Below are 11,988 nucleotides of genomic sequence, written 5' to 3'. Positions count from 1 at the left end.
TTCTCCTCTCACCTTACATCTATCTCTTCCTTCCTTAATAAGAACTTATGTGGGACTTTGTTAGTTCCCTAGAAATGCCAAAGGTCTTTGTCGTTGGCATTGACGTATTCGTGGCAATGACTGAGCTTGAAGTGTAGGAAATGTGGAACAACCATGGAATCAAGCTCGAGATTACTATGTTTGATTATCCAGGGATTCACAACAAAGACACTCACAGGGGCTGAAATGGAATCCAGAGTCTATTCGCCAGCCTGGTGCCTAGCAGTTTCTATCTGAAGACAAAAGGCATAGTTCTCTTGCTAAGGTCTACAATTGTGAAGAAGGGTCATCTTTGTCCAATCCACCCAACCCAGGAGCAGTAGAACACATTTTTGTAATTTGTTTGAAGGTTCTGGATGAGCTTGAGTAGACTGGTTCTACTAAGGACTGTAACTACTCGTATAGGGACCTCTGGCTGCAAGCAACTTTGCTATGTGCTAAGTGGTTATATGTTCATTTTTGCCCTTCCTGAGCATCTCTCTCTAGGCCTGCTAGCAGTAAGATTTCTCTCCTCTCTTCCATTGAAGTCCTCTGCTGACAAGTTAATCAGCACCTTCTAGATAACATTGGAGCATCCAATACATCTTAAAATGTCTAAATGATGAACTAGTAGGCAGGTTAAGAAGATCAGCATGAGGAGGCTGTGGAAACCATGAATCAAAGCATGAACTGGGAAGAGCAGTCTAAGGTGTTGATAATGTGTAATCCTGCAGTTTCAGTGCAAGAGTGAAATAGTGGAGAGATTGAAACAGGAAAAGGAGCGAGAAGGTAACCTCTCGCATGCACAGGAATGCAGTAAACTTGAATGAAAGCCAGGACTGTGTGGGCAAAATCCTTCTACCTGGAATTCCTGAGACGCCAACCCAGGGATATCACCATCTCATATGGTGACTTGGGGCAAACAAGAAGTTATCTTTTGATTTGAGTGGAAAAATGCAGTGCTATGACATGCAGGTTTGACCAACAGAGTGCAGTCTGAATTTCATGTTCCATTTAGTCCCTCAGCCCATACACTTTTGTAATGAACTTGGTTAATTGTATGGAGAAGTCTGGAATAGCTTTAAAAATCAGAGCAACTGTGAGAAAATCTAAGAAAATGGCTCACAAGGAAGATAGCTGGACTTTAAAAAAATCTATTGAACATTTATTGAACTCTAGGTCTATACCAAGCTCTAAGGCTACAGCCCAACTCAAAAGCAATATAGCATCAGCAATTCAGGTGTTCCGATTCACTCCTGTCTCAAGACTGCTAGCAGTGGGGTTCCTGGCTATTTTACCTTCTCATTTGTTAACGACCCAGATTCCTGGGTTTCGTAAGGTGCTCCGGGCCTAGGGCTTCCTTTTCAACGCAACATCCACTGTCAGTATCCATCTTTCTATATCCAAAGCCCTTAAATCAGCTCTCATTATTCACAGAAGCCTCAAGGAGGGCAATTAATAGAGGTGCCCTATAGTTCTGTCTTGATCATTACATTACAAGCAGCTCTATGTGTGACTTTAGAAACAAGGGGTTTGTGATATGTCAAGATTGTAGAAAGTTTCTTGGAAACTTTTTGCTCTTTGCAGGCTGAAGGATAGCCTAGGAAGGGAAAGCTGGAGGTTTTTCTCTGGACCTAGTCATGCTACCAGGCAATATGTACTAACATGTAGCAGCTGCAGATAGCTTAAAAACCAGACTCATAATGCTTGTTTTTCTACAATGGAGCAGGGCAAACAGAAAAATGCTGGCATTTAAGGTCATTTGGTAAGTGAAATATAGAATGAAATTAATCTCTGTCTCTCTCTTTCTTCCTCTCCTTCGTTTTTTTGCTGTTACTCTACCTTTCAAATAAAGTAACCAAATAAATATCTAAAAATAAAAAGTAGGTAAAATATTTGAATAATGACATAAAGAGATTTTCAATAACACCAGGAAAAAGACAAGCTAAAATAGTGAGATATCACTTTGTACCCACTACAATATCTTTTTTAAAAGTTTTGGATCCAGTGCTAAATCATAGCAGTTTAATCCTTGCCTTGCAACTGCTGAGATCCCATATGGGTGCTGGTTTCTATCACAGCTGCTCCACTTCCCATCCAGTCCCTGATTGTGGCCTGGATAGGCAATCAAGGATGGCTCAAAGTCTTGGGACCCTGCACCCATGTGGAAGACCTGGAAGGAGCTCTTGGCTTCAGATCGACTCAACTCTGGTTGTTGTGGCCTCTTGGGGAGTAAATCAGCAAGAGAAGATCTTCCCCTCTGCACGTCTGATTTTCCAATTGAAATAAATAAATCTTTTAAAAAAAATCTTGACAATAGAGTCTGGCGCCATGGCACAGTGGCTACAGTTGCCACCTGAAGTGCTAGCATTCTATATATGCTCTTGTCCATGCCCCCAGATCCTCCATTTCTAATTCAGCTCCCTGCTTATGGTCTGGGAAAGCACTAGAGTATGGTGCTAAGTCTTTGGAGCCCAGCACCCACGTGGGAGACCCAAAAGATGCTTCTGGTTCCTGACTTCAACCTGGCCCAGTCCTGGCCATTTGTGGCCATTTCGGGAGTGGGCACATGGATAGATAGATCTTTGTCCCTCTCTTCTTCTCTCTTTTCTGCCTCTCCCTCTCTCTTTCCCTCTCTCTCTTCCCCCTTTTCAAATAAATTCTTTGACTCCTGTTAAAACACAAGTAAAGGAGTAGAAAGAGCGTCAACATTTGGTTCAGAGAGAGTTTCAAGTTTAGATTTGTTCCTGGTGTAGCAGGATGTTCTAGCAGCACATTTATTGGGTTATCACATACATATCAACAAGCCTTCCATTTAAAGTTGAATTATTTTTAACAAACCTACAGAGTTGTTTAGCTATCCTAATGAGAAACTTTTTGAACATGTCTGTCTCCTCAAAATAGGCATTTAATGCTGAGTTTCAATCTCTGTTTCTACTCACAAAATGCCGCAATCTGTTTATATACTTTCTGTCTCCATATATGTGCCTTTTCTGAACGTTATCTGGAAATGGTGTTAGACAAACATAGCCTTCTGTCAGCATGGTGTTTTTGAGATTCATTCACGTTGTACCAGGTGCCAGTACTTCGTTCCTTTTGTTAATAAATACCTCTAGGTGCGTGGATATACCACATTCTGTTTGTCACTTACAGTTGATGAATATTTATGTTGATTTCACCACTTTGGGCTCTTATGAATAAGGTTGATCAGAACATTTGTATACAGATCTTTGTATGGCAACATTTCTCATTTCTTCAGCTTAGATCCGAGTGGTGAAACTTGTTTCTCCTCAGCTGAGGCAGATGTCTAGGTTGCCTTGTACCTAAGCAAGTGTTACACTGATGGGAAGAAGGCAGCCATTCTAGGCCAACCTATTGGCTAAACTGCATTAACTATACCAGTGTGCAGGCATGGTTGAGTAGTCCATTTTTCTTGTTTGTTTTTAAGGAGGCTGCAGATTGTCAAGGGAAGGGGGTATGGGGATGTACTGGAGTGGGAGAAGCTAACAAGATGTGTAACAGGTAAGGAATGATTTCTAGGGTCTTCCAAGGACCAGGCCACTGTACTTGCAGCTAGGTGAGGGAGATGAGATGGAGTGGATTCGAGGGAGGAGGAAAAAGAGGGTTTGTCTGGTTAAGGCCAAGGCAACTGCCCACTTGGGAGACCTGGGCTACCTGATGCCCACTGGTACACAAAAGCTGGGATGGGAGGAGGGGTATGCCTGTCCACAGCACACATCCGCAAGTGTCAGATCAGGGTGTGGGCCATGCAGACTTGGCCACAACATCGATCAGAACAAGCGAGAACTGAATCCAGAGGCAAATTCTGTAGGGAACTTGTGGGTTCACCTCTGTGAAACTGTAGCACCCACTGAGGTGGTAATGGACTGACCCAGGCTGAAGCAAGAAACTTAGTTCCAACTTTGGATCCCCACAATCTCTTGCAATGACCATGAGGGTCACTCCGGAGCCCCTCCCCCTCCAAAAAAAATAGATTAGATAGAGAACAACAAGGAAAGCTTAGAACCATACAGGAATCAGCTTGGACTCGCATATACCTTACTAGATAAGACACAAAGATTAGTTACTCCTCACTAGAGTATTGAAGATTTCTCTGCACACCCCTCCTAAAACTGTTCTGTGCCTCAGCTGTTGATATATGCCTTGTTAGGGTTATAACCCAGTTTAGACTATCCTAAAATTCGCCAAGTTCAGTAAAAATCATGCTTCAACACTATAAACTGCTAAATACAAAAATGAAAATAAACACAAGACAGCTGAATAGTACCCTATAGCCATTTTAAGGTGTATAATAGCCTGTTATGTATAAACTAAAATTGAAATGTCAATGAAGTAGTCACAGGATGTGGTTAAGAACTTGCACTTTCTAACATATTGGTCACTCAATACCATGTCAATTAATTCCATAACCATAATGTTGTAAATTGTTGTCGATGTTATGTTGTGGCTTTTCATTGGAGGGTATGATATTCTGCCAGCTCTGCTTTCAGACTAGGCTGGTCTCCCAAGGAAACTGTTGAATTTATCTGGACAATAAGGTGCTGGACTCTATGCATGGTACATGCTTGCAATGAAGGAATCATGACTGGATTTGAACTGTAATACTGCAACTAGGTGGAGGAATCCACCATGGGGGTAGAGCATGGGGAGGTGTTGGGGGAATCCCAGAGCCTATGACACTGTGTCATAAAATGAAATGAAATTTTTAAAAAGTAAAAAAAAAAAAAAAAAAAGAAAGAAAGAAAGAAGAAACTCACCTGACACTCATGGGAGCTGGGACTGTAAGGGGCCTGGGCCAAACCAGGCTGCAACACCTGCTGGCAAATACAAAGATGAGGATTGAGAGCAGACCATGCCAAGCTGGACCATGGCACCTGCCAACAGAAGTGATATCCCAGGCTGGGAGCGGGCCTGATAAGGGGACTTGGGGAGCTCCCTGGCTAGAATGTAGCTCCTACTTGGGGGCACAGGAGCTGGGGCTGTGGGAGGACCAGGCCAGTTGAGACAAGGGTACAGCACTTGTCAGCTTGTGTGGGCTAGGTCTTGCTAGCATGCACATCAGGGTGTGGGCTGTGCCTGATTGGGCCAGGCTCCAACACCAGCCAGCGAGAGCTAAGACTGTGGGTGGACCATGCGGTGGGGTTGACGCACCTGCCAGCACATGTGAGATCTGTGGCTGGGAATGGGCCGACTATGGGAGCTCTAGGGACTCCCCTGCTAGGTTGTAGCTCCCACTGGTTAGTACAAGAGTCAGAACTGTGGGTGAACTGGCTGGGCAAGGCTGCAACATTTGACAGCATGTATATGGGTTGGATTTGGGGGCAGGCCAGACTGGACTAGACTCCCAGCACCCATTGGGGCTTGCAAGAGCCATAATGGGTAAGGGTCAGCCAGGCTAAGCCACAGTACCCGCCAGTGAATGCCAAGACTCGGGGCAAGCCATGTCAGGCTGGTCTATAGCACCCTCTCGCCTATGTGAGATTTGGGCCTGGAAGTGGGCCCTGTAGGGGAACTTGGGGAACTTTCTTGCTAGGCTGCAGTTTCCATTGATGAGCACAAGGTATAGGTGCAGGTCAGGTCAGGCCAGTCCAGGCTTGGCTGCAGCACTCATCAATCAGTAAAGTGTGATCTAAGTCAGTGGGTGGGCAGGGCTGGGCCATTGCACAAAAGACACTGACATGAGTGAGATCCAGGACAGGGTTCAGGCTGGGCTACAATGAACCACAACACCTGCCAGTTCAGAGGAAGCCTGGGTGTGGGCCAGGCTGGTCTATGCTGCCGCACCTGCCAGCAAGAGCTGGGACTGGGGACTGACCAGGCTGAGCCAGGTGAATGCTGGTGAATGCTAAGACTGGGCCTGTGGTAGGCTAGGCTAAGCTGGGCCGTAGCACCCACCCATTAGTTTACATGAGAGATGGTGCTTGGGTTAGGACTGACCAGGCAGCTTCATCCACAGGTATGTGTCGGCTGATGCAAATGACAAACCACACCTGATAGCTGGCACATCCAAGAGCCAAATCTGAGGTCACCCCAGGTGAGGTTTCTTGGGGGACTTCCCAACCAAACCCTGACCATAAAGAAAATTACAATATATGTGGTCTAAACTTGGAACGAATGTATCGAGACTAGGTCTCCTCAGTTGCTGATGCCTGTGTAGTGAACAGCATGCCAAGAAGCACATGCAGGACTTGAAAAGAAATAAATATCACATGCAGGACAAATATCATTTCTCATATAGGCCAGCAGGAGACATGTCACTGTGTTGTCAGAGCTGGAAAGCTGAACAGGTTGGACAATTCTCCTGGCCACACTTTGCAAGATGTTTTTGGGCCTGGGGATGCATTAAGGTGGACTTTGTCAACCAATGGACCTTGGAAAGATTTTCTAAATCCTGGTGCAATGTTGTCGATGACAACTCAGAACTATCAAACCACTAAAGTAACACCCACTGAAAATTCTTCCCCGCATTAAAGTCTCCAAGGTGTCATCAAATGACTTTTCCCCATCCCAAAATGCTGATGTAGTTCGACAGCAAAGAGCGGCCCCCTCCTCAACCTATCTTGTAGACACAGGAGGAAAAAAATGAAACATTTGTCCCATGCATCTTCCTCCAAATCTCAAGCTTCCCCATCCTAATCAGTATCCACACGGGTGTGCATCACTCTGAACTATGTAAACTATATTAAAAATTAAATTAAATTTTAAAAAGCATAAATTTGTTTCACATGACAAGAACATGTGTAGCTCCTTAAAACACTCAAAATATGTTTTCCAAAGTTGCTGATTTTCTGTCTCTTTACTTTTTGTAACTCTTTCAAAAAAGTCTTTGTAAAAAATGATTTCCCCGGTTCTTATCCCAGCAGCTCCACTTCCCATCCAGCTCCCTGCCTGTGGCCTGGGAAAGCAGTCGAGGACGGCCCAATGCTTTGGGACCCTGCACCCGCGTGGGAGACCCGGAAGAGGTTCCAGGTTCCCGGCTTCGGATCTGCGCACACCGGCCCGTTGTGGCTCAGTTGGGGAGTGAATGATGGGACGGAAGATCTTCCTCTCTGTCTCTCCTCTCTGTATATCTGACTTTGTAATAAAATAAATAAATCTTTAAAAAAAAAAAAGACTTCCCTCTGTACATAATTTGAGAGTATTTTTATGGTTTTTGGATGGATTTTCTCAAATGCTTTTTCTGCATATTTTCAGATGATCACACGAATCATATGGGTTTTGTCCTTCATTCTGCTGATATATTACATATATTGATTTCCTTATAAGAACCATCCTTATGTCCTTGGGATAAATCCCTTTTATCCTATCTAATTAGCTTTCTGATATGCTATTAAATTTAGTTTGCTTATACTTTGTTAAGGATTTTTCATTTATGTCCTCTAGGAATGTTGGCCTATAGTTTTCTTTGTAGTATGTTTGTCTGACCTTGATATCACAATAAGACCAGTGTTATAAAATAAGTTTAGAATGTTTTATTGCCTTCAGTTCTTTGGGAGGTTTTGAAAAGATTTGGTATTAGCTCTTCTAAATATTCAGTTGAATGCACTAATGAATCAATCAGATCCCAGTTTTTCTTTAACAAGAGTCTTTTTATTAGTGATTCAACCACATTACTCATCACTAGGTTTTTTTTTTTTTCAAATTTTCTATTTTTTCCTAATTCTGTCATGCTAGGTTGCTTAGGAATTTATTATTTTTTTTCTATGCTATCCAATTTGCATAGGAATAATTGTTTTAAAAATAAACACTTCTGAGTGTATAAAGAAACTGTAATTCATCTACTCCATGGAATACTACTCAGCCATTAAAAAGACTGACATTCTACCATTTGCAACAAAATGGTCCCAACTAGAAACCATCATGCTCAGTGAAATAAGCCAGTCCCAAAAGGACAAATATCATATGTTCTCTCTGAGAGAATCTTCATGCAAAAAAACAAGATGAATAGGTGTATAAACATGCACATACATATAGTCACTTAGAGGAACTGTATAACAAAGACTATCATGTTGAGATGTGAAGATACAATGTAGTATGCACCTCTATTCAAATCAAAGATGGACTTCCAATGAAACCCTTAAATATATTTGACAATAAGATGCTAGACTTTCTGTAATTGTTTATACCTACAATGTCAGGATCCACTTAAATAGCAGAATGATAGACTTATGACTGATTTTGAAGAACTGCACTATTGTAATAATACAGGGTAAATCAGTGGGAGGAGAATTCAGAAAGTGGGAGAGGAAATCCCTGAGCCCATGGATCTGCATCATAAAATAAAGAATTTTTTTAAAACCCTCATAATACTTTCTATTACTTTGTAATGTCAGTCATGCTAGCTCTTCTTTCATTTCTGAATTTGTCTTCTCATTTTTCTTTGGCAGAAGGTTTGCTGATTTCAAATTACATTTTAAGAAGAGTATCTAGTTTTATTCAATTTTCTATTTTTTTCCAAAGCATTATTTATTTCTTTTCTTTTTATTTGTTTCCTGCTGCCAAGTTTTGGTTTGATTTTCTCTTCTCTATTTCCTCCTCAAGGTGTAACATTAGATTGTTTATTTGAATTTCTTCTCTTTTTTATGTAGGTATTTATTATGATAAATATTCCTTTAGAACTGCTTCTGATGCATCTCATAAATTTTAATAAACATGTTTCTACTTTAATATGCCTCAAGAAATTTTTAATTTCCATTTTTAAATAATATTAATATAAAGTTAATTATGCATTTCATTGGTAGAGTTCAAAAAACACATCCACACTTCTCTGATTCCCCTGCTGCTCACATATCCCACTCTCTGCCCCCCTCTTCATCGTAAATTTGTAATTTTAACCCACTTTATATTCACAGGTTTAATATGCCAATAATAATAATACTCAACAAATAAAAAGTAGTGAAGCTGAGTCTGCCTTCTTCTGGCCTACGCCCAACAGTCTAAGACAACAAATAAAAAGTAGAAACATCACAATTCCACAGGAGTAGAAACACGGGCCAAAAATGACAGTCATATCCCAAAGTGATCATTTCATTCCTGTATAGATTTCTTGTATTCTATGGTACCTGCCACATATCAGAGCTATGATAATTGTCTTTTTGAGACTGGATTATTTCACTGAGAATAATGTTATATGATTACATACATTTTGTTACCAATGACATGATTTCATTATTTTATATGGCTGAGTGGTATTCCACAATGTATATATACTACATTTACTTTATCTATCAGTTGATGGACCTCTGCAGTGATTCCATACCTTAGTTATTGTGAATTGGTCTGTAATAAAGATGAAGGTGCAGATAACCTTTTCATATGCTACCTTCAGAGCCTTTGGGTAAATTCCCAGGTGTGGGGTGATTGGGTTAAAATGGTAGATCTGTTTTCAGATCTCCAAAGAATCCTCTTACAGTCTTCCATAATGATTGTACTAGTTTATGTTCCTATCAACAGTGTATTAAGGTGTCTTTTCCCCATATTCTAGTCAGCATTTGTTATTTTTAAAATTTTGAAAAATAGTCATTCTGACTGGGGTGAAGTGAAACTTCATTGCAGTATTTATTTGAATTTTTTTATGGCTAGTGATTCTAAGCATTTTTTTTTCATGTACCTGTTGGAAATTTGTATTTTATTCTTTTAAAAATCCTTGTACATGTCCTTTGCCAATTTCTTAACCGGATTGTCTTGTTGCTGTTGAACTTCTTGAGCTCTATATAAATCCCATTCTGTTGGCTGACTTTTCACTTTGCTAAAAATTTCCTTTGAGGACTGGCGTGGTAGCCTAGAGGCTAAAGTCCTGGCCTTGCACACACCAGGATCCCATGTGGGTGCCTATTCATGTCCCAGCGGCCCCACTTCCCATCCAGCTCCCTGCTTATGGCCTGAGAAAGCAGTCGAGGACAGGGACCCAACACCTGTGTGGGAGACCCAAAAGAAGCTCCTGGCTCCTGGCTCCTGGCTTTGCATCAGCTCAGCTCCGGCCATTGCAGCCACTCGGGGAAAGAATCATCAGACGGAAGATCTTCTCTGTCTCTCCTCCTCTCTGTATATCTGACTTTCCAATAAAAAGAAATAAATCTTCATGAAAAAGATGTCCTTTGCAGTGTAGAATTTTCTTAGTGTGATGTAATTTAATTTGTCTACTTTTATTACCTTTGCTTCTGTAGCCTTTTTGAAGAGGTCTTTGCCTATGCCTGTGTCTTAAGCTTCCCCCAAAGTTTCCCTCTAGTGATTAGATGGTATCAGGTCTTAGATACAGATCCTTGATTCATTTTGAGTTGACCTTTGTATAAGGTAATAAGTTAGGGGTTATTTCAAACTTCTGAATGCATTGGTCCAATTTTCCCAGCACCATTTTTTGAAGAGATTCTTTTTATCCACAGATTGATTTTTAGTTCATCTGTCAAAGTCTAATTGGTTGTGGGGGTTTGGATTAACTTCTACAGTTTCTGTTCTGTTCCATTTACCAAAATTTTCATTTTTACTTCAGTGCTTGTGTGTGTTTTGATTATAAAACCCCTGTAACATGTCTTAAAAGTTGGTGTGGTGATGCCTTCAGCTTTGTTTTTTTTAAGATTCTATTAGTTATTGAGTGTCTCCTGCATTTCCACATTATCTTAGCACCATTTTTTGTGGATCAAAGAATAGTGTCATTAGTATTTTGATTTGGATCACGTTGAATCAATGAAGTGTTTTCTGTAGTGTGTGATATTGATTCAGTGTTAATTACTCCGATCTAAGAACATGGAAGATTTTTCCATTTGTTGGTATCTTCTTCTATTTCTTTGATGTGCTTTAATTTTCACTGTAGATCTTTCACTTTGAGGCAAAATGTATTTCAAGGGATTTAAAATTTTTTGTAACTATGGTGAATAGGACTGATCGTACAAATTCCTTCTATGTTTTTTAATATTCTGCAGCTTTACTAAACTCTTTTATGGGTTCTAATAGTCTCTTATTAAAATCATTTGGCTCGCTTATATGTAGGATCATGTCCTCCGCAAATAGAGATAATTTAGTGAAAATGGATATCTTCATCTGTTTCTATATCTTAGTGGAAATGCTTCCAACTTTCCCCCATTCAGTGTATTATTGACTGTGGCTTTGTCACATATTGCTTTGATTGTGTCAAGGATTATTTCTTGTATGCTCAATTTGCTTAAGGTTGTTAACACAAAAGCATGTTGTATTTTTTTTTTAATTATTTATTATTTAACTTCAGTAATTACATTGTATTATGTGACACAGTTACATAGATACTTGGGTTTAAATCAAATATTTTCTCCATATCTGTTGAGATAATCATATGCTTTTTATTCTTCAACTTGTTAATGTGATATGTTACATTTATTGAATTTCATGTTGAACCATCCTTGTATATTGGGGATACACTCCACTTGGTCTGGGTGAATGATCTTTCTAATGTGAGTTGAATTTGATTAGCTAGCACAAAGGATCTATCTCTGGTCCTCAGACAGAGCACAGAACCTGCTGCAAGAACTTATCTGATGAAGTCCGTGAGCTCTGAGCCTCTATAGCCAACTATTCCCTATGATCTGTTGTGCAGTCACAGAATTTCCACAGTCAGAACGTGCAAGGCTCCAACAGTCACAAAGTGCAGAGGATCCAATTTCAGCCCTGCAAGCCTCTGCTGTCCTGTCCATAAAGAAACCATAGACTTCCCAGAGCCAACTGCCTGTGAATCCTCTATGCTAGCAGTTTCAGTTCCAGATCCCATGATAAGGCAGGGGGATGAAAGTGCCTCACAGTCCAAGGTGGGTGCCCAGCAACCCTGTCAATCCTCCAGGCCAGAGTGAAAGTCAGTGAGAAATGAGGATTTATTTCTCTGCTAAAACTCCCTGTTTGTGAGAGCTACTTCTCTTATGTAAATCCTCAACTAGCATTAGGATGACTTTCTTCCTGTTAGTCACTGGAAACCCTTATGATGGT

This window comes from Ochotona princeps, chromosome X (genome assembly GCF_030435755.1).
Source record: "Ochotona princeps isolate mOchPri1 chromosome X, mOchPri1.hap1, whole genome shotgun sequence".
Lineage (NCBI taxonomy): Eukaryota > Metazoa > Chordata > Mammalia > Lagomorpha > Ochotonidae > Ochotona > Ochotona princeps.
This window is presented reverse-complemented; position numbering follows the sequence as displayed.